At 50.4% G+C, this 19238-nt stretch overlaps 40 non-coding genes across 40 annotated transcripts; 20 read left to right on the forward strand and 20 right to left on the reverse strand.

The window, feature by feature from the left end:
• Window positions 1–226: 226 nt before the first annotated feature.
• Window positions 227–299, reverse strand: Trnar-acg (transfer RNA arginine (anticodon ACG)). The gene has a single exon. It is a non-coding gene; the product is annotated as a tRNA-Arg (tRNA).
• Window positions 300–677: 378 nt separating this feature from the next.
• On the forward strand, window positions 678–769 carry Trnai-uau (transfer RNA isoleucine (anticodon UAU)). The gene is given in 2 exon segments: window positions 678–715; window positions 734–769. It is a non-coding gene; the product is annotated as a tRNA-Ile (tRNA).
• Window positions 770–876: 107 nt separating this feature from the next.
• Trnad-guc (transfer RNA aspartic acid (anticodon GUC)) lies at window positions 877–948 on the forward strand. Its single transcript has one exon. It is a non-coding gene; the product is annotated as a tRNA-Asp (tRNA).
• A 222-nt stretch (window positions 949–1170) lies between these two features.
• Window positions 1171–1242, reverse strand: Trnam-cau (transfer RNA methionine (anticodon CAU)). The gene has a single exon. It is a non-coding gene; the product is annotated as a tRNA-Met (tRNA).
• A 286-nt stretch (window positions 1243–1528) lies between these two features.
• Trnar-acg (transfer RNA arginine (anticodon ACG)) lies at window positions 1529–1601 on the reverse strand. The gene has a single exon. It is a non-coding gene; the product is annotated as a tRNA-Arg (tRNA).
• Window positions 1602–1979: 378 nt separating this feature from the next.
• Trnai-uau (transfer RNA isoleucine (anticodon UAU)) lies at window positions 1980–2071 on the forward strand. Its single transcript is given in 2 exon segments — window positions 1980–2017; window positions 2036–2071. It is a non-coding gene; the product is annotated as a tRNA-Ile (tRNA).
• Window positions 2072–2178: 107 nt separating this feature from the next.
• Trnad-guc (transfer RNA aspartic acid (anticodon GUC)) lies at window positions 2179–2250 on the forward strand. Its single transcript has one exon. It is a non-coding gene; the product is annotated as a tRNA-Asp (tRNA).
• A 222-nt stretch (window positions 2251–2472) lies between these two features.
• Trnam-cau (transfer RNA methionine (anticodon CAU)) lies at window positions 2473–2544 on the reverse strand. Its single transcript has one exon. It is a non-coding gene; the product is annotated as a tRNA-Met (tRNA).
• Window positions 2545–2830: 286 nt separating this feature from the next.
• On the reverse strand, window positions 2831–2903 carry Trnar-acg (transfer RNA arginine (anticodon ACG)). The gene has a single exon. It is a non-coding gene; the product is annotated as a tRNA-Arg (tRNA).
• A 378-nt stretch (window positions 2904–3281) lies between these two features.
• Window positions 3282–3373, forward strand: Trnai-uau (transfer RNA isoleucine (anticodon UAU)). Its single transcript is given in 2 exon segments — window positions 3282–3319; window positions 3338–3373. It is a non-coding gene; the product is annotated as a tRNA-Ile (tRNA).
• A 107-nt stretch (window positions 3374–3480) lies between these two features.
• Window positions 3481–3552, forward strand: Trnad-guc (transfer RNA aspartic acid (anticodon GUC)). Its single transcript has one exon. It is a non-coding gene; the product is annotated as a tRNA-Asp (tRNA).
• Window positions 3553–3774: 222 nt separating this feature from the next.
• Window positions 3775–3846, reverse strand: Trnam-cau (transfer RNA methionine (anticodon CAU)). Its single transcript has one exon. It is a non-coding gene; the product is annotated as a tRNA-Met (tRNA).
• Window positions 3847–4132: 286 nt separating this feature from the next.
• On the reverse strand, window positions 4133–4205 carry Trnar-acg (transfer RNA arginine (anticodon ACG)). The gene has a single exon. It is a non-coding gene; the product is annotated as a tRNA-Arg (tRNA).
• A 378-nt stretch (window positions 4206–4583) lies between these two features.
• Trnai-uau (transfer RNA isoleucine (anticodon UAU)) lies at window positions 4584–4675 on the forward strand. Its single transcript is given in 2 exon segments — window positions 4584–4621; window positions 4640–4675. It is a non-coding gene; the product is annotated as a tRNA-Ile (tRNA).
• Window positions 4676–4782: 107 nt separating this feature from the next.
• Trnad-guc (transfer RNA aspartic acid (anticodon GUC)) lies at window positions 4783–4854 on the forward strand. The gene has a single exon. It is a non-coding gene; the product is annotated as a tRNA-Asp (tRNA).
• A 222-nt stretch (window positions 4855–5076) lies between these two features.
• On the reverse strand, window positions 5077–5148 carry Trnam-cau (transfer RNA methionine (anticodon CAU)). Its single transcript has one exon. It is a non-coding gene; the product is annotated as a tRNA-Met (tRNA).
• Window positions 5149–5434: 286 nt separating this feature from the next.
• On the reverse strand, window positions 5435–5507 carry Trnar-acg (transfer RNA arginine (anticodon ACG)). The gene has a single exon. It is a non-coding gene; the product is annotated as a tRNA-Arg (tRNA).
• A 378-nt stretch (window positions 5508–5885) lies between these two features.
• On the forward strand, window positions 5886–5977 carry Trnai-uau (transfer RNA isoleucine (anticodon UAU)). Its single transcript is given in 2 exon segments — window positions 5886–5923; window positions 5942–5977. It is a non-coding gene; the product is annotated as a tRNA-Ile (tRNA).
• A 107-nt stretch (window positions 5978–6084) lies between these two features.
• Trnad-guc (transfer RNA aspartic acid (anticodon GUC)) lies at window positions 6085–6156 on the forward strand. Its single transcript has one exon. It is a non-coding gene; the product is annotated as a tRNA-Asp (tRNA).
• Window positions 6157–6378: 222 nt separating this feature from the next.
• On the reverse strand, window positions 6379–6450 carry Trnam-cau (transfer RNA methionine (anticodon CAU)). Its single transcript has one exon. It is a non-coding gene; the product is annotated as a tRNA-Met (tRNA).
• A 286-nt stretch (window positions 6451–6736) lies between these two features.
• Window positions 6737–6809, reverse strand: Trnar-acg (transfer RNA arginine (anticodon ACG)). Its single transcript has one exon. It is a non-coding gene; the product is annotated as a tRNA-Arg (tRNA).
• Window positions 6810–7187: 378 nt separating this feature from the next.
• Window positions 7188–7279, forward strand: Trnai-uau (transfer RNA isoleucine (anticodon UAU)). The gene is given in 2 exon segments: window positions 7188–7225; window positions 7244–7279. It is a non-coding gene; the product is annotated as a tRNA-Ile (tRNA).
• Window positions 7280–7386: 107 nt separating this feature from the next.
• Trnad-guc (transfer RNA aspartic acid (anticodon GUC)) lies at window positions 7387–7458 on the forward strand. Its single transcript has one exon. It is a non-coding gene; the product is annotated as a tRNA-Asp (tRNA).
• Window positions 7459–7680: 222 nt separating this feature from the next.
• On the reverse strand, window positions 7681–7752 carry Trnam-cau (transfer RNA methionine (anticodon CAU)). Its single transcript has one exon. It is a non-coding gene; the product is annotated as a tRNA-Met (tRNA).
• Window positions 7753–8038: 286 nt separating this feature from the next.
• Window positions 8039–8111, reverse strand: Trnar-acg (transfer RNA arginine (anticodon ACG)). The gene has a single exon. It is a non-coding gene; the product is annotated as a tRNA-Arg (tRNA).
• Window positions 8112–8489: 378 nt separating this feature from the next.
• Trnai-uau (transfer RNA isoleucine (anticodon UAU)) lies at window positions 8490–8581 on the forward strand. The gene is given in 2 exon segments: window positions 8490–8527; window positions 8546–8581. It is a non-coding gene; the product is annotated as a tRNA-Ile (tRNA).
• Window positions 8582–8688: 107 nt separating this feature from the next.
• Trnad-guc (transfer RNA aspartic acid (anticodon GUC)) lies at window positions 8689–8760 on the forward strand. The gene has a single exon. It is a non-coding gene; the product is annotated as a tRNA-Asp (tRNA).
• Window positions 8761–9327: 567 nt separating this feature from the next.
• Trnar-acg (transfer RNA arginine (anticodon ACG)) lies at window positions 9328–9400 on the reverse strand. The gene has a single exon. It is a non-coding gene; the product is annotated as a tRNA-Arg (tRNA).
• A 5981-nt stretch (window positions 9401–15381) lies between these two features.
• On the forward strand, window positions 15382–15453 carry Trnad-guc (transfer RNA aspartic acid (anticodon GUC)). The gene has a single exon. It is a non-coding gene; the product is annotated as a tRNA-Asp (tRNA).
• Window positions 15454–15675: 222 nt separating this feature from the next.
• Window positions 15676–15747, reverse strand: Trnam-cau (transfer RNA methionine (anticodon CAU)). Its single transcript has one exon. It is a non-coding gene; the product is annotated as a tRNA-Met (tRNA).
• A 286-nt stretch (window positions 15748–16033) lies between these two features.
• On the reverse strand, window positions 16034–16106 carry Trnar-acg (transfer RNA arginine (anticodon ACG)). The gene has a single exon. It is a non-coding gene; the product is annotated as a tRNA-Arg (tRNA).
• A 378-nt stretch (window positions 16107–16484) lies between these two features.
• Trnai-uau (transfer RNA isoleucine (anticodon UAU)) lies at window positions 16485–16576 on the forward strand. Its single transcript is given in 2 exon segments — window positions 16485–16522; window positions 16541–16576. It is a non-coding gene; the product is annotated as a tRNA-Ile (tRNA).
• Window positions 16577–16683: 107 nt separating this feature from the next.
• Trnad-guc (transfer RNA aspartic acid (anticodon GUC)) lies at window positions 16684–16755 on the forward strand. Its single transcript has one exon. It is a non-coding gene; the product is annotated as a tRNA-Asp (tRNA).
• A 222-nt stretch (window positions 16756–16977) lies between these two features.
• Trnam-cau (transfer RNA methionine (anticodon CAU)) lies at window positions 16978–17049 on the reverse strand. Its single transcript has one exon. It is a non-coding gene; the product is annotated as a tRNA-Met (tRNA).
• A 286-nt stretch (window positions 17050–17335) lies between these two features.
• On the reverse strand, window positions 17336–17408 carry Trnar-acg (transfer RNA arginine (anticodon ACG)). Its single transcript has one exon. It is a non-coding gene; the product is annotated as a tRNA-Arg (tRNA).
• A 378-nt stretch (window positions 17409–17786) lies between these two features.
• On the forward strand, window positions 17787–17878 carry Trnai-uau (transfer RNA isoleucine (anticodon UAU)). Its single transcript is given in 2 exon segments — window positions 17787–17824; window positions 17843–17878. It is a non-coding gene; the product is annotated as a tRNA-Ile (tRNA).
• Window positions 17879–17985: 107 nt separating this feature from the next.
• Window positions 17986–18057, forward strand: Trnad-guc (transfer RNA aspartic acid (anticodon GUC)). The gene has a single exon. It is a non-coding gene; the product is annotated as a tRNA-Asp (tRNA).
• Window positions 18058–18279: 222 nt separating this feature from the next.
• On the reverse strand, window positions 18280–18351 carry Trnam-cau (transfer RNA methionine (anticodon CAU)). The gene has a single exon. It is a non-coding gene; the product is annotated as a tRNA-Met (tRNA).
• Window positions 18352–18637: 286 nt separating this feature from the next.
• Trnar-acg (transfer RNA arginine (anticodon ACG)) lies at window positions 18638–18710 on the reverse strand. Its single transcript has one exon. It is a non-coding gene; the product is annotated as a tRNA-Arg (tRNA).
• A 378-nt stretch (window positions 18711–19088) lies between these two features.
• Trnai-uau (transfer RNA isoleucine (anticodon UAU)) lies at window positions 19089–19180 on the forward strand. The gene is given in 2 exon segments: window positions 19089–19126; window positions 19145–19180. It is a non-coding gene; the product is annotated as a tRNA-Ile (tRNA).
• Window positions 19181–19238: the final 58 nt, after the last annotated feature.

The following is a 19238-nucleotide window of genomic DNA, read 5'->3' on the forward strand; positions in this document are numbered from 1 at the left end:
GTCGCTTTCACACGCCTACATTTGATTGCGTACATCTCCTACAGCTCTCAGCTTGACTTGTCTCGACTTTGCTCGACTGACGCTACGCTGACGCTTGCACGCAGCGATATTTACCACGATCGCCTCGACATGCAGCTGCGAGATGCACAGGAGTAACAAAGCACTGCACGATGCGGCGACATACGAAATCCACTGCCCAGCTACGCGTTGGCAACTAACAAAATGCCGACCCTGCCAGGATTCGAACCTGGAATCTTCTGATCCGTAGTCAGACGCGTTATCCGTTGCGCCACAGGGCCAGTGGCAGCATTCCTCGCTACAAGGCAAGTGCAATTCGCTAAGAAACGTGTTCTCCAGGGCTCATCAAGCTCCCAAGGAAGGCACCACTCGTCCAGCTGCGTGGTCGCGGTGCGCCTGCAGAGCTTGGAGCTTGCCACACATCTGCGCTCGCTGTTCGACAGGTAGCACGAGGCAAGGCGCGCGTTTTTCTGCATTTTTTCGATGACGAGAGGCGGTTGATGTGCATGTAAGCGTAGCATATCAAACACGAATAGCACGAAGCGTTCGTACTTAGGTGCCAAAGTCGCAGTATGGCCGCAGGTGGCGATCATATGTTTTTGTAGCCACCACTGGTTTGCAGCAATGCGAATATGGCTAACTGAGAGCGTTTTGCTGTAGCCCCAGTGGCGCAATTGGTTAGCGCACGGTACTTATAAGGCAGTAGCCGTGAGCAATGCCGGGGTTGTGAGTTCGAGCCTCACCTGGGGCATACTTTTATTTCGTAGCAGCTGTCTCTGACAGCATCAGGAGGCTACATTTCAGATGTATCAGCTATGTCAGCAAGATTAATGTGTATTATGTGCGCTAGTTGCGTCTTCCTCGGTAGTATAGTGGTTAGTATCCCCGCCTGTCACGCGGGAGACCGGGGTTCGATTCCCCGCCGGGGAGACGCGATTTTTATCTCACAAACCTGCTCGAGTGGTGCGCGTGTGGGACGGAAGAGCATTAACTTGCTGCAAAATCTTAAAAAATGATGCATCTTAGGAAGTAGTTCTCGCATTCTTCACACTTCAGAATTACTGGGTTTGCTTTTGAGGCTGAATCAATGCCCCCAGCCGACTCTCTAGGCGTAATAATCGAGCCCGACACAATCAGGAAAAGAAATAATTTTAGCAGAGCGTGGTTTCGATCCACGGACCTCTGGGTTATGGGCCCAGCACGCTTCCACTGCGCCACTCTGCTGTGTGGGGGTATACTGGCTCTTCGTCACATCACGTGGGACACTTGGGCAGTGTTGTCTGCGTCGCTTTCACACGCCTACATTTGATTGCGTACATCTCCTACAGCTCTCAGCTTGACTTGTCTCGACTTTGCTCGACTGACGCTACGCTGACGCTTGCACGCAGCGATATTTACCACGATCGCCTCGACATGCAGCTGCGAGATGCACAGGAGTAACAAAGCACTGCACGATGCGGCGACATACGAAATCCACTGCCCAGCTACGCGTTGGCAACTAACAAAATGCCGACCCTGCCAGGATTCGAACCTGGAATCTTCTGATCCGTAGTCAGACGCGTTATCCGTTGCGCCACAGGGCCAGTGGCAGCATTCCTCGCTACAAGGCAAGTGCAATTCGCTAAGAAACGTGTTCTCCAGGGCTCATCAAGCTCCCAAGGAAGGCACCACTCGTCCAGCTGCGTGGTCGCGGTGCGCCTGCAGAGCTTGGAGCTTGCCACACATCTGCGCTCGCTGTTCGACAGGTAGCACGAGGCAAGGCGCGCGTTTTTCTGCATTTTTTCGATGACGAGAGGCGGTTGATGTGCATGTAAGCGTAGCATATCAAACACGAATAGCACGAAGCGTTCGTACTTAGGTGCCAAAGTCGCAGTATGGCCGCAGGTGGCGATCATATGTTTTTGTAGCCACCACTGGTTTGCAGCAATGCGAATATGGCTAACTGAGAGCGTTTTGCTGTAGCCCCAGTGGCGCAATTGGTTAGCGCACGGTACTTATAAGGCAGTAGCCGTGAGCAATGCCGGGGTTGTGAGTTCGAGCCTCACCTGGGGCATACTTTTATTTCGTAGCAGCTGTCTCTGACAGCATCAGGAGGCTACATTTCAGATGTATCAGCTATGTCAGCAAGATTAATGTGTATTATGTGCGCTAGTTGCGTCTTCCTCGGTAGTATAGTGGTTAGTATCCCCGCCTGTCACGCGGGAGACCGGGGTTCGATTCCCCGCCGGGGAGACGCGATTTTTATCTCACAAACCTGCTCGAGTGGTGCGCGTGTGGGACGGAAGAGCATTAACTTGCTGCAAAATCTTAAAAAATGATGCATCTTAGGAAGTAGTTCTCGCATTCTTCACACTTCAGAATTACTGGGTTTGCTTTTGAGGCTGAATCAATGCCCCCAGCCGACTCTCTAGGCGTAATAATCGAGCCCGACACAATCAGGAAAAGAAATAATTTTAGCAGAGCGTGGTTTCGATCCACGGACCTCTGGGTTATGGGCCCAGCACGCTTCCACTGCGCCACTCTGCTGTGTGGGGGTATACTGGCTCTTCGTCACATCACGTGGGACACTTGGGCAGTGTTGTCTGCGTCGCTTTCACACGCCTACATTTGATTGCGTACATCTCCTACAGCTCTCAGCTTGACTTGTCTCGACTTTGCTCGACTGACGCTACGCTGACGCTTGCACGCAGCGATATTTACCACGATCGCCTCGACATGCAGCTGCGAGATGCACAGGAGTAACAAAGCACTGCACGATGCGGCGACATACGAAATCCACTGCCCAGCTACGCGTTGGCAACTAACAAAATGCCGACCCTGCCAGGATTCGAACCTGGAATCTTCTGATCCGTAGTCAGACGCGTTATCCGTTGCGCCACAGGGCCAGTGGCAGCATTTCTCGCTACAAGGCAAGTGCAATTCGCTAAGAAACGTGTTCTCCAGGGCTCATCAAGCTCCCAAGGAAGGCACCACTCGTCCAGCTGCGTGGTCGCGGTGCGCCTGCAGAGCTTGGAGCTTGCCACACATCTGCGCTCGCTGTTCGACAGGTAGCACGAGGCAAGGCGCGCGTTTTTCTGCATTTTTTCGATGACGAGAGGCGGTTGATGTGCATGTAAGCGTAGCATATCAAACACGAATAGCACGAAGCGTTCGTACTTAGGTGCCAAAGTCGCAGTATGGCCGCAGGTGGCGATCATATGTTTTTGTAGCCACCACTGGTTTGCAGCAATGCGAATATGGCTAACTGAGAGCGTTTTGCTGTAGCCCCAGTGGCGCAATTGGTTAGCGCACGGTACTTATAAGGCAGTAGCCGTGAGCAATGCCGGGGTTGTGAGTTCGAGCCTCACCTGGGGCATACTTTTATTTCGTAGCAGCTGTCTCTGACAGCATCAGGAGGCTACATTTCAGATGTATCAGCTATGTCAGCAAGATTAATGTGTATTATGTGCGCTAGTTGCGTCTTCCTCGGTAGTATAGTGGTTAGTATCCCCGCCTGTCACGCGGGAGACCGGGGTTCGATTCCCCGCCGGGGAGACGCGATTTTTATCTCACAAACCTGCTCGAGTGGTGCGCGTGTGGGACGGAAGAGCATTAACTTGCTGCAAAATCTTAAAAAATGATGCATCTTAGGAAGTAGTTCTCGCATTCTTCACACTTCAGAATTACTGGGTTTGCTTTTGAGGCTGAATCAATGCCCCCAGCCGACTCTCTAGGCGTAATAATCGAGCCCGACACAATCAGGAAAAGAAATAATTTTAGCAGAGCGTGGTTTCGATCCACGGACCTCTGGGTTATGGGCCCAGCACGCTTCCACTGCGCCACTCTGCTGTGTGGGGGTATACTGGCTCTTCGTCACATCACGTGGGACACTTGGGCAGTGTTGTCTGCGTCGCTTTCACACGCCTACATTTGATTGCGTACATCTCCTACAGCTCTCAGCTTGACTTGTCTCGACTTTGCTCGACTGACGCTACGCTGACGCTTGCACGCAGCGATATTTACCACGATCGCCTCGACATGCAGCTGCGAGATGCACAGGAGTAACAAAGCACTGCACGATGCGGCGACATACGAAATCCACTGCCCAGCTACGCGTTGGCAACTAACAAAATGCCGACCCTGCCAGGATTCGAACCTGGAATCTTCTGATCCGTAGTCAGACGCGTTATCCGTTGCGCCACAGGGCCAGTGGCAGCATTCCTCGCTACAAGGCAAGTGCAATTCGCTAAGAAACGTGTTCTCCAGGGCTCATCAAGCTCCCAAGGAAGGCACCACTCGTCCAGCTGCGTGGTCGCGGTGCGCCTGCAGAGCTTGGAGCTTGCCACACATCTGCGCTCGCTGTTCGACAGGTAGCACGAGGCAAGGCGCGCGTTTTTCTGCATTTTTTCGATGACGAGAGGCGGTTGATGTGCATGTAAGCGTAGCATATCAAACACGAATAGCACGAAGCGTTCGTACTTAGGTGCCAAAGTCGCAGTATGGCCGCAGGTGGCGATCATATGTTTTTGTAGCCACCACTGGTTTGCAGCAATGCGAATATGGCTAACTGAGAGCGTTTTGCTGTAGCCCCAGTGGCGCAATTGGTTAGCGCACGGTACTTATAAGGCAGTAGCCGTGAGCAATGCCGGGGTTGTGAGTTCGAGCCTCACCTGGGGCATACTTTTATTTCGTAGCAGCTGTCTCTGACAGCATCAGGAGGCTACATTTCAGATGTATCAGCTATGTCAGCAAGATTAATGTGTATTATGTGCGCTAGTTGCGTCTTCCTCGGTAGTATAGTGGTTAGTATCCCCGCCTGTCACGCGGGAGACCGGGGTTCGATTCCCCGCCGGGGAGACGCGATTTTTATCTCACAAACCTGCTCGAGTGGTGCGCGTGTGGGACGGAAGAGCATTAACTTGCTGCAAAATCTTAAAAAATGATGCATCTTAGGAAGTAGTTCTCGCATTCTTCACACTTCAGAATTACTGGGTTTGCTTTTGAGGCTGAATCAATGCCCCCAGCCGACTCTCTAGGCGTAATAATCGAGCCCGACACAATCAGGAAAAGAAATAATTTTAGCAGAGCGTGGTTTCGATCCACGGACCTCTGGGTTATGGGCCCAGCACGCTTCCACTGCGCCACTCTGCTGTGTGGGGGTATACTGGCTCTTCGTCACATCACGTGGGACACTTGGGCAGTGTTGTCTGCGTCGCTTTCACACGCCTACATTTGATTGCGTACATCTCCTACAGCTCTCAGCTTGACTTGTCTCGACTTTGCTCGACTGACGCTACGCTGACGCTTGCACGCAGCGATATTTACCACGATCGCCTCGACATGCAGCTGCGAGATGCACAGGAGTAACAAAGCACTGCACGATGCGGCGACATACGAAATCCACTGCCCAGCTACGCGTTGGCAACTAACAAAATGCCGACCCTGCCAGGATTCGAACCTGGAATCTTCTGATCCGTAGTCAGACGCGTTATCCGTTGCGCCACAGGGCCAGTGGCAGCATTCCTCGCTACAAGGCAAGTGCAATTCGCTAAGAAACGTGTTCTCCAGGGCTCATCAAGCTCCCAAGGAAGGCACCACTCGTCCAGCTGCGTGGTCGCGGTGCGCCTGCAGAGCTTGGAGCTTGCCACACATCTGCGCTCGCTGTTCGACAGGTAGCACGAGGCAAGGCGCGCGTTTTTCTGCATTTTTTCGATGACGAGAGGCGGTTGATGTGCATGTAAGCGTAGCATATCAAACACGAATAGCACGAAGCGTTCGTACTTAGGTGCCAAAGTCGCAGTATGGCCGCAGGTGGCGATCATATGTTTTTGTAGCCACCACTGGTTTGCAGCAATGCGAATATGGCTAACTGAGAGCGTTTTGCTGTAGCCCCAGTGGCGCAATTGGTTAGCGCACGGTACTTATAAGGCAGTAGCCGTGAGCAATGCCGGGGTTGTGAGTTCGAGCCTCACCTGGGGCATACTTTTATTTCGTAGCAGCTGTCTCTGACAGCATCAGGAGGCTACATTTCAGATGTATCAGCTATGTCAGCAAGATTAATGTGTATTATGTGCGCTAGTTGCGTCTTCCTCGGTAGTATAGTGGTTAGTATCCCCGCCTGTCACGCGGGAGACCGGGGTTCGATTCCCCGCCGGGGAGACGCGATTTTTATCTCACAAACCTGCTCGAGTGGTGCGCGTGTGGGACGGAAGAGCATTAACTTGCTGCAAAATCTTAAAAAATGATGCATCTTAGGAAGTAGTTCTCGCATTCTTCACACTTCAGAATTACTGGGTTTGCTTTTGAGGCTGAATCAATGCCCCCAGCCGACTCTCTAGGCGTAATAATCGAGCCCGACACAATCAGGAAAAGAAATAATTTTAGCAGAGCGTGGTTTCGATCCACGGACCTCTGGGTTATGGGCCCAGCACGCTTCCACTGCGCCACTCTGCTGTGTGGGGGTATACTGGCTCTTCGTCACATCACGTGGGACACTTGGGCAGTGTTGTCTGCGTCGCTTTCACACGCCTACATTTGATTGCGTACATCTCCTACAGCTCTCAGCTTGACTTGTCTCGACTTTGCTCGACTGACGCTACGCTGACGCTTGCACGCAGCGATATTTACCACGATCGCCTCGACATGCAGCTGCGAGATGCACAGGAGTAACAAAGCACTGCACGATGCGGCGACATACGAAATCCACTGCCCAGCTACGCGTTGGCAACTAACAAAATGCCGACCCTGCCAGGATTCGAACCTGGAATCTTCTGATCCGTAGTCAGACGCGTTATCCGTTGCGCCACAGGGCCAGTGGCAGCATTCCTCGCTACAAGGCAAGTGCAATTCGCTAAGAAACGTGTTCTCCAGGGCTCATCAAGCTCCCAAGGAAGGCACCACTCGTCCAGCTGCGTGGTCGCGGTGCGCCTGCAGAGCTTGGAGCTTGCCACACATCTGCGCTCGCTGTTCGACAGGTAGCACGAGGCAAGGCGCGCGTTTTTCTGCATTTTTTCGATGACGAGAGGCGGTTGATGTGCATGTAAGCGTAGCATATCAAACACGAATAGCACGAAGCGTTCGTACTTAGGTGCCAAAGTCGCAGTATGGCCGCAGGTGGCGATCATATGTTTTTGTAGCCACCACTGGTTTGCAGCAATGCGAATATGGCTAACTGAGAGCGTTTTGCTGTAGCCCCAGTGGCGCAATTGGTTAGCGCACGGTACTTATAAGGCAGTAGCCGTGAGCAATGCCGGGGTTGTGAGTTCGAGCCTCACCTGGGGCATACTTTTATTTCGTAGCAGCTGTCTCTGACAGCATCAGGAGGCTACATTTCAGATGTATCAGCTATGTCAGCAAGATTAATGTGTATTATGTGCGCTAGTTGCGTCTTCCTCGGTAGTATAGTGGTTAGTATCCCCGCCTGTCACGCGGGAGACCGGGGTTCGATTCCCCGCCGGGGAGACGCGATTTTTATCTCACAAACCTGCTCGAGTGGTGCGCGTGTGGGACGGAAGAGCATTAACTTGCTGCAAAATCTTAAAAAATGATGCATCTTAGGAAGTAGTTCTCGCATTCTTCACACTTCAGAATTACTGGGTTTGCTTTTGAGGCTGAATCAATGCCCCCAGCCGACTCTCTAGGCGTAATAATCGAGCCCGACACAATCAGGAAAAGAAATAATTTTAGCAGAGCGTGGTTTCGATCCACGGACCTCTGGGTTATGGGCCCAGCACGCTTCCACTGCGCCACTCTGCTGTGTGGGGGTATACTGGCTCTTCGTCACATCACGTGGGACACTTGGGCAGTGTTGTCTGCGTCGCTTTCACACGCCTACATTTGATTGCGTACATCTCCTACAGCTCTCAGCTTGACTTGTCTCGACTTTGCTCGACTGACGCTACGCTGACGCTTGCACGCAGCGATATTTACCACGATCGCCTCGACATGCAGCTGCGAGATGCACAGGAGTAACAAAGCACTGCACGATGCGGCGACATACGAAATCCACTGCCCAGCTACGCGTTGGCAACTAACAAAATGCCGACCCTGCCAGGATTCGAACCTGGAATCTTCTGATCCGTAGTCAGACGCGTTATCCGTTGCGCCACAGGGCCAGTGGCAGCATTCCTCGCTACAAGGCAAGTGCAATTCGCTAAGAAACGTGTTCTCCAGGGCTCATCAAGCTCCCAAGGAAGGCACCACTCGTCCAGCTGCGTGGTCGCGGTGCGCCTGCAGAGCTTGGAGCTTGCCACACATCTGCGCTCGCTGTTCGACAGGTAGCACGAGGCAAGGCGCGCGTTTTTCTGCATTTTTTCGATGACGAGAGGCGGTTGATGTGCATGTAAGCGTAGCATATCAAACACGAATAGCACGAAGCGTTCGTACTTAGGTGCCAAAGTCGCAGTATGGCCGCAGGTGGCGATCATATGTTTTTGTAGCCACCACTGGTTTGCAGCAATGCGAATATGGCTAACTGAGAGCGTTTTGCTGTAGCCCCAGTGGCGCAATTGGTTAGCGCACGGTACTTATAAGGCAGTAGCCGTGAGCAATGCCGGGGTTGTGAGTTCGAGCCTCACCTGGGGCATACTTTTATTTCGTAGCAGCTGTCTCTGACAGCATCAGGAGGCTACATTTCAGATGTATCAGCTATGTCAGCAAGATTAATGTGTATTATGTGCGCTAGTTGCGTCTTCCTCGGTAGTATAGTGGTTAGTATCCCCGCCTGTCACGCGGGAGACCGGGGTTCGATTCCCCGCCGGGGAGACGCGATTTTTATCTCACAAACCTGCTCGAGTGGTGCGCGTGTGGGACGGAAGAGCATTAACTTGCTGCAAAATCTTAAAAAATGATGCATCTTAGGAAGTAGTTCTCGCATTCTTCACACTTCAGAATTACTGGGTTTGCTTTTGAGGCTGAATCAATGCCCCCAGCCGACTCTCTAGGCGTAATAATCGAGCCCGACACAATCAGGAAAAGAAATAATTTTAGCAGAGCGTGGTTTCGATCCACGGACCTCTGGGTTATGGGCACTGCGCCACTCTGCTGTGTGGGGGTGTACTGGCTCTTCGTCACATCACGTGGGACACTTGGGCAGTGTTGTCTGCGTCGCTTTCACACGCCTACATTTGATTGCGTACATCTCCTACAGCTCTCAGCTTGACTTGTCTCGACTTTGCTCGACTGACGCTACGCTGACGCTTGCACGCAGCGATATTTACCACGATCGCCTCGACATGCAGCTGCGAGATGCACAGGAGTAACAAAGCACTGCACGATGCGGCGACATACGAAATCCACTGCCCAGCTACGCGTTGGCAACTAACAAAATGCCGACCCTGCCAGGATTCGAACCTGGAATCTTCTGATCCGTAGTCAGACGCGATATCCGTTGCGCCACAGGGCCAGTGGCAGCATTTCTCGCTACAAGGCAAGTGCAATTCGCTAAGAAACGTGTTCTCCAGGGCTCATCAAGCTCCCAAGGAAGGCACCACTCGTCCAGCTGCGTGGTCGCGGTGCGCCTGCAGAGCTTGGAGCTTGCCACACATCTGCGCTCGCTGTTCGACAGGTAGCACGAGGCAAGGCGCGCGTTTTTCTGCATTTTTCGATGACGAGAGGCGGTTGATGTGCATGTAAGCGTAGCATATCAAACACGAATAGCACGAAGCGTTCGTACTTAGGTGCCAAAGTCGCAGTATGGCCGCAGGTGGCGATCATATGTTTTTGTAGCCACCACTGGTTTGCAGCAATGCGAATATGGCTAACTGAGAGCGTTTTGCTGTAGCCCCAGAGTTCCGCTTGCGACGCCGTGCAGGTCGCACGTGTTGTGCCTTCGCTCCGCCATAGCGTGTGCAAGCCGTGAATACTTTCGTTGTTTGCTAGATTTGCTGTCTTGTGCTTCCATCAATTCACTTAGCTTTAAGTGTTTTGTTTCGTTTTGTGTTCGCGGTCTCGACCGCTTAATACGTGGATATGTCTTCCAGGTTGTTCCCAAGGAAATGTACTCTGTGTTTCGAATTTGACAAGTCTACGCGTCGTGTTCAACCGAGTTCCATGGAAGTTCACGATTTCATAGTGGATGTCATTGGTATTACGTCTGACCAGGTTCATACTGCGTATTACGACACCGATCTCTACTGTTTCTTCGTCAAGTTGTTAAACCCTGTGTTACTGGAGAGGATTCTGTTAAAACATGGTGGAAGAGCTGAGTTCCGTCATCGTGACGCCTCGGTGAGTACTGTTCTCATATCCAGTGCTGATGTAGAATACAAAAATGTCCGTGTGTACAACCTGCCGCCGGAAGTTGAAAACTGTTACTTACGTGAGATTTTGACGAAGTATGGGGAGGTCAAGCAAATCCGTAACGAACGTTGGTCTAATCAACATCGGTTACAGTGTTTTAGTGGAGTCCGGTCAGTCGAAATGCACGTCAAGCAAGATATCCCCTCCCATCTTCTTGTTTGTGGGTATAAAGTGCATGTCACGTACAGTGGGCAACCAGGCACATGCTTTATTTGTAATGAAACTGGCCACTTGCGTACGAACTGCCCTAAACGTGTCTTTGTTCTCAAAAGTACTTTGGAACAGCGTAAAAAATTGACATTGGCCGATCTTGTTAGGGAGGCACCCATCACGGATATCGAACGCCCTAGTGATAGTGAAATATTGCCCCCGGGGCCTGGTTTGCCTGTTGCCGAATTTCCACCCTTTCCTTCACAACCGGTTACAGATACGCCTGATTCCAAATCTGACGTGCAGCAGCTGAGCCACAAACGGCGTCGAACGTGTGATGATGATAGTCCGGACGAGGATCTCCAGGAATTAGAACACGGCGTCCCAAAAGAGATGCCGGTTACGGTAAATGACTCAAGTTTTTCTGAACCGTCACACGCAGCTGTCGACGCTGCGGCTATTGACGTCATTCCGAGTGACGTACAGGCAGCTTTGGCACCACAACAGCCGAGCACGCCGCCTGAATTCGTGACGTCACCACAGGCCGAATCACAACAAGCGAGTGTTTCCGAAATGCATAACGAGGAAGGCAGTACTTGTGTACAAACGGAAGGAAGTCAACGTCCGTCTCCAAACAAACACGAAGTTCGTGCTAGTGACAACAAACAAATTTGTCCTAAGGTGGAAATTGAGTGCCGGCCACCTTCTGAGCCAGTTCTTTCTGTAGATCCGATGGCTGAGGCGTCCCATCACGTTATGGATTGCGAAGTAACTCAGGACCCTCCCACACCTCCGTCTGCCGATGTGTTCCCTAGCAGAGCACGTCGTAGGACCAAAGTTCAACCAAACGTCAACGCAGTACGGAAGAAAAACAAACCCAACGACACCCAAGTGACCGTTCGTGATTCTCCCGACGATGCAATCCATTCCGACGTTTCTATGACATTGTAATGCAACCAGTGTTGTTTAGTGACCCTTTACGTCCCTCACTGTCATAATGGCGCAAGCGTACAAATTCGTCTCCCTGAACATAAATAAGATTCGATCTGATCTCAAAATTGCGGCACTACAGCAGTTTCTCTACGAATCTGACGCAGATATTGTGTTGTTGCAGGAAGTTACTGTTTTGAATCTCTTCATCTCTGGTTTTAAAACCGTATCAAACGTCGCTCCTGAGGAAAGTACAGGTACCGCACTTTTATTACGGGAAGGTATTCCAGTTGAGGAGATCGAGTTTTTAGATTCCGGTCGAGGAGTGAGCTGTAAAATATTTGATGTAACCCTTGTTAACTTATATGCCCCGTCAGGCACCAGCAACAAATTCGAACGGTCACGTTTTTATAAGGAGGAGGTTACGTATCTGTTGCGGAGAAGTCCTCCAAACCTGATAATAGGAGGTGACTTCAACTGTGTTCTACGTAAAAACGATCAGTCTCCTAATTTTAACTACTGTAAAGAACTGCACGAGCTCGTTAAGAATATTAAGCTGAAAGATGCTTGGGAACTGAAGTATCCTACTTTAGTTAAATTTACTTTTTTCACCGGTACTTCATGCAGCCGTCTGGATAGAATTTATCTATCGGACTGTATCAGTGACAGACTCCTAGCGGTTGACGTAATCCCGGCTAGTTTTACCGACCATTGCGCTGTTGCGGCAACAGTTCGCTTAAATCGACAGCCTACCAAATTATTTCGTTCCCCGTGGATGTTAAACGTATCGCATCTGGCGGACGCTGAAATATTTGACGTTATCAGGCATGTGTGGGTAACTTGTTTGCGTTCCATCACTTTTTATCCGACTAAGGCGATATGGTGGACCACTGTTGCGAAACCAAAGCTTCGAAAAAGTCTCATTTATTACAGTGCTCAGAAAGCACGCGCCTGCAAGCAAACCTTTGAGTTTTACTACACTGTGCTGCGACAACTGTATGATTCATCCACTGCGACCACCACTAACTTTCCATCAATTCAACGTGTCAAGGCTAAACTTGTCAGCTTGAAGCGTCAACAGTTGGAAGGTCTGAAGCTTAAATCCAAACCTAAATCTGTTTTAGCGGACGAAATGACATCTATGTACCATTTATTCAAGCATTTATCACGCCGCCGCCGAGCTTTCATTGATGTTTTGGAAAGAGATAATGGGGAATTACTCTCTACTCAAGCGGCCATTGTTAGTGAAATTCACCAACATTTCCAACGACTGTATTCCAGTGGGATTGACAACGACCCTGCTGTCAGTGCCGTGGTCAATGTTTTTGATAGGGCGATTACTCCTGCTGAAAATGTCGACTTTTTATCGGATTTCACTCCCGAGGAAGTTTTAGCCTTGATCTCCAAGTCGCCTTCCTTTAAATCGCCTGGTCCTGATGGTTTGCCCAAGGAATTTTATATTACATTCTGGAATGTCCTTGGTGGTACTTTTACTGAAATTGTTAACGAAGTCATGCGTGGTGGTCCTCTTCCTGCCGAGTTCAAAGTGGGTAGAATTGTTTTAGTCCCGAAGAGAACTGGTCACAAGCGAGTTGATAATCTCCGTCCAATCACATTATTGAACTTTGATTATAAAACGATTGCCCGAGGGATTAATAGCAGAATGACCCCCATCCTTGGGAAAGTTATTCACTCCCATCAGTCTTGCCTTCCAGGGAGATCCATTATGACTCCGGTTGCGGAGTACAGAGACGTTATTTCAGTAGCGGCCGTAACCAACATCAAATGTGCTTTCCTTTTTCTTGACTTTTGCAAAGCTTTCGACCGCGTTAGTCATCACTATTTAGAACGCATCCTGCAACGAATTGGACTCGAAGAACGAGCTGTGGCAGTCATTCGGAATATGATAACAGGCATTACTGCTAGGATCACCGTTAACGGTCAGCTGACACAAGCTGTTAGTATACGACGAGGTGTCCCGCAAGGCAGTCCGTTGTCGATGTCGCTCTTTGTTTTGTCGCTCGAGCCATTTCTGAAGAGATTGTGTATCACATTAACTGGCCTTTCTGTCTTAGGGAGCAATCTTACTGTGAGGGCATACGCCGATGATGTTGCTGTTATCCTACGTCATGAGACTGAAGTGGCCCACTTGCGGGCTGAGATTGATACTTACAGCGCTGCTTCTGGAGCGAAACTCAGTGAGGGTAAATGTAAGGTTCTCCGCTTACGGGGCTTCGACTCTCTTGCTATACCATGGGCACAGATCGTCGAACAACATGTTGCTCTGGGAATCATCATCGATAGGTGTCCCTTACGTATGGCAGCTAAAAACTGGAAACTTACTGCCAATCGAATACAGGGAGCTATAGTGGAAAACACCTGGCGATCGACAAATATCCTCCAGAAGATCAGGATTTTGAATACATACATACTCTGTAAAGCTTATTATGTCGCTCAGGTGTTCCCCCTTCCCAAAATGCAAGCCCTTAAGATCATGCGTTTGTCCAGCAGGTTTGTGTGGCTCGGTCATATTTTTAAGTTAACCTATACCACACTGTCTAAGTCAGTGCAAGCTGGGGGCCTGCAACTCGCTGATATCCGTCGAAAGGCGACAGCACTCTATATAAAACGAACAACTGTGTTAATTATCACGATGCCCCATACTATCACATCGAAGCTGTTTCGCATTGTTCGCCCTCAATGTATGACACCGCCAATTGACATCGGGAAACTCAACTTTCAATTGCAACATGTCGGTGTTTATTACCTCGAAATGAGTTACTTAGGTGACATAGATTTCACAAGTCCTTGTCTCACGACAGTGTTCATCATTGCTCAGTGGCAGAAGTACGAAGCTCCAAATACAATTGAAATGCACTACCCAAGAATCGTCTGGACGGCAGTGTGGACCAATATTACTCTCAAAATTCATTCCTCCGATGTGCTTTCCGCCTGGTATACAGTAGTCCACAATCTTATTCCAACCAACGAAAAACTCCACCGCATTGGCTTAAGTGCTACTGCCAACTGCCTCAAATGTGGATTAGTAGACACTCTGAGGCACAGGTTTACTTGCTGCGGGCATCAGTTCAACTGGCATTGGGTGCGGAAACGATTGGCGCTGCTCACACGTAGCACTGAAAGTCTTTATACAACTGATATCCTCCTGTGGCCTGATACACGGTATTACCCCAAAACGAAAAACAATACTGTTATGTGGATGCTGGGACATTTTGTCAATTACGTCATAACTAAACACGGAGACGACGATATTAATGCCTTTACTGCTTATATGGAAACGGCATATTGGCGAAGAAACCAGTTCCCGAACATTAAGGGGGATTTTGGGAATATGTTAACAATACTGTTTGAGAAACAGGGAATTGGGTGATTCCTGTCAACATTTCCACGGTGAAGTTCTCAAGTACAAGTAAACACTGCAGACTCTTTTCGTTATCATTTCGCCTAAGGCGCTTGAAGAACCTGAGGTTTTCTTTTCTTTCTTATTCCTCATTTTTGGTTTTTGAGGGGAGACATTTTTTTTTTCTTGGTTTTGAGAACGATTTCTATTTTTCGTTACACTTCTACTAAAAAGAAGACGAGGCAATGAACTCCTTGTAATCCGGAAGAAATAGAATACCTTTCGTGTATTGTTGTATGACGCCAGTGAATCTGGAGACTTTGATTTCTTTTGCTATAGCTGAAGAAGCTCGCCTAGGAAGGCATTCATGGAGAGCGCAAGGAGGGCTGTAAGGGGAGAAGGGAGGCCCTAAAAAAAAAAAAAAAAAAAAAAAAAAAAAAAAAAAAAAAAAGTGGCGCAATTGGTTAGCGCACGGTACTTATAAGGCAGTAGCCGTGAGCAATGCCGGGGTTGTGAGTTCGAGCCTCACCTGGGGCATACTTTTATTTCGTAGCAGCTGTCTCTGACAGCATCAGGAGGCTACATTTCAGATGTATCAGCTATGTCAGCAAGATTAATGTGTATTATGTGCGCTAGTTGCGTCTTCCTCGGTAGTATAGTGGTTAGTATCCCCGCCTGTCACGCGGGAGACCGGGGTTCGATTCCCCGCCGGGGAGACGCGATTTTTATCTCACAAACCTGCTCGAGTGGTGCGCGTGTGGGACGGAAGAGCATTAACTTGCTGCAAAATCTTAAAAAATGATGCATCTTAGGAAGTAGTTCTCGCATTCTTCACACTTCAGAATTACTGGGTTTGCTTTTGAGGCTGAATCAATGCCCCCAGCCGACTCTCTAGGCGTAATAATCGAGCCCGACACAATCAGGAAAAGAAATAATTTTAGCAGAGCGTGGTTTCGATCCACGGACCTCTGGGTTATGGGCCCAGCACGCTTCCACTGCGCCACTCTGCTGTGTGGGGGTATACTGGCTCTTCGTCACATCACGTGGGACACTTGGGCAGTGTTGTCTGCGTCGCTTTCACACGCCTACATTTGATTGCGTACATCTCCTACAGCTCTCAGCTTGACTTGTCTCGACTTTGCTCGACTGACGCTACGCTGACGCTTGCACGCAGCGATATTTACCACGATCGCCTCGACATGCAGCTGCGAGATGCACAGGAGTAACAAAGCACTGCACGATGCGGCGACATACGAAATCCACTGCCCAGCTACGCGTTGGCAACTAACAAAATGCCGACCCTGCCAGGATTCGAACCTGGAATCTTCTGATCCGTAGTCAGACGCGTTATCCGTTGCGCCACAGGGCCAGTGGCAGCATTCCTCGCTACAAGGCAAGTGCAATTCGCTAAGAAACGTGTTCTCCAGGGCTCATCAAGCTCCCAAGGAAGGCACCACTCGTCCAGCTGCGTGGTCGCGGTGCGCCTGCAGAGCTTGGAGCTTGCCACACATCTGCGCTCGCTGTTCGACAGGTAGCACGAGGCAAGGCGCGCGTTTTTCTGCATTTTTTCGATGACGAGAGGCGGTTGATGTGCATGTAAGCGTAGCATATCAAACACGAATAGCACGAAGCGTTCGTACTTAGGTGCCAAAGTCGCAGTATGGCCGCAGGTGGCGATCATATGTTTTTGTAGCCACCACTGGTTTGCAGCAATGCGAATATGGCTAACTGAGAGCGTTTTGCTGTAGCCCCAGTGGCGCAATTGGTTAGCGCACGGTACTTATAAGGCAGTAGCCGTGAGCAATGCCGGGGTTGTGAGTTCGAGCCTCACCTGGGGCATACTTTTATTTCGTAGCAGCTGTCTCTGACAGCATCAGGAGGCTACATTTCAGATGTATCAGCTATGTCAGCAAGATTAATGTGTATTATGTGCGCTAGTTGCGTCTTCCTCGGTAGTATAGTGGTTAGTATCCCCGCCTGTCACGCGGGAGACCGGGGTTCGATTCCCCGCCGGGGAGACGCGATTTTTATCTCACAAACCTGCTCGAGTGGTGCGCGTGTGGGACGGAAGAGCATTAACTTGCTGCAAAATCTTAAAAAATGATGCATCTTAGGAAGTAGTTCTCGCATTCTTCACACTTCAGAATTACTGGGTTTGCTTTTGAGGCTGAATCAATGCCCCCAGCCGACTCTCTAGGCGTAATAATCGAGCCCGACACAATCAGGAAAAGAAATAATTTTAGCAGAGCGTGGTTTCGATCCACGGACCTCTGGGTTATGGGCCCAGCACGCTTCCACTGCGCCACTCTGCTGTGTGGGGGTATACTGGCTCTTCGTCACATCACGTGGGACACTTGGGCAGTGTTGTCTGCGTCGCTTTCACACGCCTACATTTGATTGCGTACATCTCCTACAGCTCTCAGCTTGACTTGTCTCGACTTTGCTCGACTGACGCTACGCTGACGCTTGCACGCAGCGATATTTACCACGATCGCCTCGACATGCAGCTGCGAGATGCACAGGAGTAACAAAGCACTGCACGATGCGGCGACATACGAAATCCACTGCCCAGCTACGCGTTGGCAACTAACAAAATGCCGACCCTGCCAGGATTCGAACCTGGAATCTTCTGATCCGTAGTCAGACGCGTTATCCGTTGCGCCACAGGGCCAGTGGCAGCATTCCTCGCTACAAGGCAAGTGCAATTCGCTAAGAAACGTGTTCTCCAGGGCTCATCAAGCTCCCAAGGAAGGCACCACTCGTCCAGCTGCGTGGTCGCGGTGCGCCTGCAGAGCTTGGAGCTTGCCACACATCTGCGCTCGCTGTTCGACAGGTAGCACGAGGCAAGGCGCGCGTTTTTCTGCATTTTTTCGATGACGAGAGGCGGTTGATGTGCATGTAAGCGTAGCATATCAAACACGAATAGCACGAAGCGTTCGTACTTAGGTGCCAAAGTCGCAGTATGGCCGCAGGTGGCGATCATATGTTTTTGTAGCCACCACTGGTTTGCAGCAATGCGAATATGGCTAACTGAGAGCGTTTTGCTGTAGCCCCAGTGGCGCAATTGGTTAGCGCACGGTACTTATAAGGCAGTAGCCGTGAGCAATGCCGGGGTTGTGAGTTCGAGCCTCACCTGGGGCATACTTTTATTTCGTAGCAGCTGTCTCTGACAGCATCAGGAGGCTACATTTCAGATGTATCAGCTATGTCAGCAAGATTAATGTGTATTATGTGCGCTAGTTGCGTCTTCCTCGGTAGTATAGTGGTTAGTATCCCCGCCTGTCACGCGGGAGACCGGGGTTCGATTCCCCGCCGGGGAGACGCGATTTTTATCTCACAAACCTGCTCGAGTGGTGCGCGTGTGGGACGGAAGAGCATTAACTTGCTGCAAAATCTTAAAAAATGATGCATCTTAGGAAGTAGTTCTCGCATTCTTCACACTTCAGAATTACTGGGTTTGCTTTTGAGGCTGAATCAATGCCCCCAGCCGACTCTCTAGGCGTAATAATCGAGCCCGACACAATCAGGAAAAGAAATAATTTTAGCAGAGCGTGGTTTCGATCCACGGACCTCTGGGTTATGGGCCCAGCACGCTTCCACTGCGCCACTCTGCTGTGTGGGGGTATACTGGCTCTTCGTCACATCACGTGGGACACTTGGGCAGTGTTGTCTGCGTCGCTTTCACACGCCTACATTTGATTGCGTACATCTCCTACAGCTCTCAGCTTGACTTGTCTCGACTTTGCTCGACTGACGCTACGCTGACGCTTGCACGCAGCGATATTTACCACGATCGCCTCGACATGCAGCTGCGAGATGCACAGGAGTAACAAAGCACTGCACGATGCGGCGACATACGAAATCCACTGCCCAGCTACGCGTTGGCAACTAACAAAATGCCGACCCTGCCAGGATTCGAACCTGGAATCTTCTGATCCGTAGTCAGACGCGTTATCCGTTGCGCCACAGGGCCAGTGGCAGCATTTCTCGCTACAAGGCAAGTGCAATTCGCTAAGAAACGTGTTCTCCAGGGCTCATCAAGCTCCCAAGGAAGGCACCACTCGTCCAGCTGCGTGGTCGCGGTGCGCCTGCAGAGCTTGGAGCTTGCCACACATCTGCGCTCGCTGTTCGACAGGTAGCACGAGGCAAGGCGCGCGTTTTTCTGCATTTTTTCGATGACGAGAGGCGGTTGATGTGCATGTAAGCGTAGCATATCAAACACGAATAGCACGAAGCGTTCGTACTTAGGTGCCAAAGTCGCAGTATGGCCGCAGGTGGCGATCATATGTTTTTGTAGCCACCACTGGTTTGCAGCAATGCGAATATGGCTAACTGAGAGCGTTTTGCTGTAGCCCCAGTGGCGCAATTGGTTAGCGCACGGTACTTATAAGGCAGTAGCCGTGAGCAATGCCGGGGTTGTGAGTTCGAGCCTCACCTGGGGCATACTTTTATTTCGTAGCAGCTGTCTCTGACAGCATCAGGAGGCTACATTTCAGATGTA

This window comes from Schistocerca nitens, unplaced genomic scaffold (genome assembly GCF_023898315.1).
Source record: "Schistocerca nitens isolate TAMUIC-IGC-003100 unplaced genomic scaffold, iqSchNite1.1 HiC_scaffold_366, whole genome shotgun sequence".
Lineage (NCBI taxonomy): Eukaryota > Metazoa > Arthropoda > Insecta > Orthoptera > Acrididae > Schistocerca > Schistocerca nitens.